At 39.0% G+C, this 2,489-nt stretch overlaps 1 pseudogene across 1 annotated transcript; it reads right to left on the reverse strand.

Annotated features, from left to right (window-relative positions):
- Positions 1 to 417: 417 nt before the first annotated feature.
- Positions 418 to 2,230, reverse strand: LOC111277708 (UDP-glycosyltransferase 92A1 pseudogene; annotated as a pseudogene). Its single transcript, XR_016343512.1, has one exon. The product of XR_016343512.1 is annotated as a UDP-glycosyltransferase 92A1 pseudogene (transcript).
- Between the last annotated feature and the right edge of the window lie 259 nt (positions 2,231 to 2,489).

Genomic DNA, 2,489 nt, shown 5'->3' on the forward strand with positions numbered 1-2,489 from the left:
TGCCATCTAAGTATCAACCATTAAGGCTTAGAATGCTTTGTGCATATCAATTTGAAAGCTGGTTTATGATGTAAGTTGTTATAATATTGAAGATTATAATGGACTTTAAATGTCAATTATTGAGGGCAATAATGAGATAATTTTTACAATTCACCATGAACCTGAAAAAACCTCAGCGAGCTGAGAGTTTTAGATTTTGGGCTATATTAACGCTTGTTGATACTATTCTTTAAAAGAAAAAAAAAAGAAACTCACTTGTACGAAAATAAAATATCTGTAAAGAATCCTAAATTTGGCAAACTAAACATTCCTGAATAGTTTAGTGAAAATGGTACTTCCTCCGTCCCGTAATCTTTATCCCTCTTTGATTTTGGCACGTATTTAACATAAAATTCGACAATGATCAAGTTTTATGGGTTAAAACAACAATTAAGCAGCTCATGACAGTTTATGCTTTGATTAACAGTACATAAATAAACTTAGCGGCAGAGAATCGCTGAAGTTCCTTGCCAATGATTTGTTGCTGGATACAGTAACCCCATAATTAAAAACTAGTCTAATTTTCATTACTAGCTGAATCTCCTTGTGAGAATGGCGGAAATAAAATCCTCCAATGCTGTAATGGAAGATCCCTTTTGGTCTCCTCCTTCCTCGACAACTGCTGCTCTTATTTTGTGAGCAATCTCTACAGCCTTCTTTCTCATCTCCCCACCTTTTCCATTCTTGTCCATTACCATTTCTATCACTTTTTTCACCTCCTTCGCCTCAATCGCTCTATCATGTCCTGTTGTCAACTCCACGGAGACACCCATTTCTTCCATCAACATCTTAGAGTTGAAGGCCTGCTCTCCTGCCAATGGCCATCCTATAATCGGTACGCCTTGGCTCAAGCTCTCAAGTACTGAGTTCCAGCCACAATGGCTGAGAAATGCTCCGGTAGATTTATGCAACAAAATATCCAACTGGGGAGCCCACTTTTCAACCAGCAACCCTTGTTTTCTCTTGCTGATACATTCTTCAAATCCCTCTGGCAACCATTCTGCTTTAAATTCACCTGTCATGTCAAAACCGAGTGGAGGCCTTATGACCCAAATAAATGGATTCCTGCTATCTTCCAAACCCTTGGCTAATTCCATCATTTGTGAAGGACTAATAGTGTTCTGTGAACCAAAAGATACATACAGAACCGAATCAGGACTGTGCAAATCAAGCCACTCCACACATCTTTCAGGAGAAATTCCAGGTTCTTTTCCAGCTCGATGTTTGGAGAGACTAGAACCGGAACACGATGACTTTCTCACCATAGTCGTGGGCAAAAGAGGACCAATTGCCCAAACAGGAAGCTTTATGTAATCTCTGAACCATTCTAGTGCATGAGGCTCAACTTCTTCAGCAGTGTGACACAAAAACCCAAAAGACTGAAATGTTTGTGAAATCTGTGGCTGCAGAAGCCTTGACCATTGATCAGCACCGTCGGCCATTCTAATAAATTTATGAAATTGTGAGATATGAAAACGGCACCGATCAGGGAAACCCGGCATAGTAAACTCTTCACAATCTGCTTGCCGATGCGGAAGATTCAACCACAAAGAGAAATAAGCCAAACCGCCATATGCACCAGTAGAGATAAATGTAACGTTGACCGTGCCTACACTCTTGGCAGCATCCACAGCCCAACCCATGAAAATATCTGATATTGTACAAAGGGGAGGCCTGCCTTCTTTCTTATTGATATCCAATAACAATCGACGAAATGGGGCTTCAAGGCTCGTCGTTAAGCTAAAAATCTCTGCCATTCGATCCAATGGCAAATTCTCAGCATTGAGATCAGTGTTCGAGGGCTTGCTTTGATCAACAACGCTGCCAAATGGGAGCAGCTCGGCGAGATGGATCCCAGAAGAATCAGTCTCAATTGTGGGGCTTGAATCTTCGTAAATTGAAGATCGAAGATATTGGATATTGAGAGGGGTAGTAGCAATGGTGATATTGAAGCGTGTTAGTTGGTGGATTTTTCTTGCCAGCGCTAGAAATGGTATAAGATGGCCCTGAGCCATCATCGGAAGCATTACGATGTGCTCGCTTGAGCTACCCATCAGCTTTCAGGATTCCATTGCACAGATTTGTTTCTAGTAACTTTCACAGGCCAAGAATTGGTCTCTTTGATCTATAAAATATTTGCAGTTGTGGAGAATTCAAACGTAAGTTTAATTGTTTTTTGGAACTTCGCTGCGTGGATGCTGACGGTCCACTAATTTCAAGAGGTTTGATCATGGCAGGCTAGAAAAAGAAATCACGTCTCTAAGATATACATTATTGCCTTTTTGTCTGTTTCTTTTATCCATATTTCATTTTCTTGAATTTGAGGAAAAAATTAATTTTGAATATGCATGAAATAATTTTATTTTTTTTAAACATATATAAATAAATAAAAATCAGTTGCTTTTCAAATTATATTTGAATTTTAATAATTTATATATTCAACTAAGATG

Source organism: Durio zibethinus, chromosome 7, assembly GCF_047325235.1.
Source record: "Durio zibethinus cultivar Kanyao isolate XHJ-2024 chromosome 7, ASM4732523v1, whole genome shotgun sequence".
Lineage (NCBI taxonomy): Eukaryota > Viridiplantae > Streptophyta > Magnoliopsida > Malvales > Malvaceae > Durio > Durio zibethinus.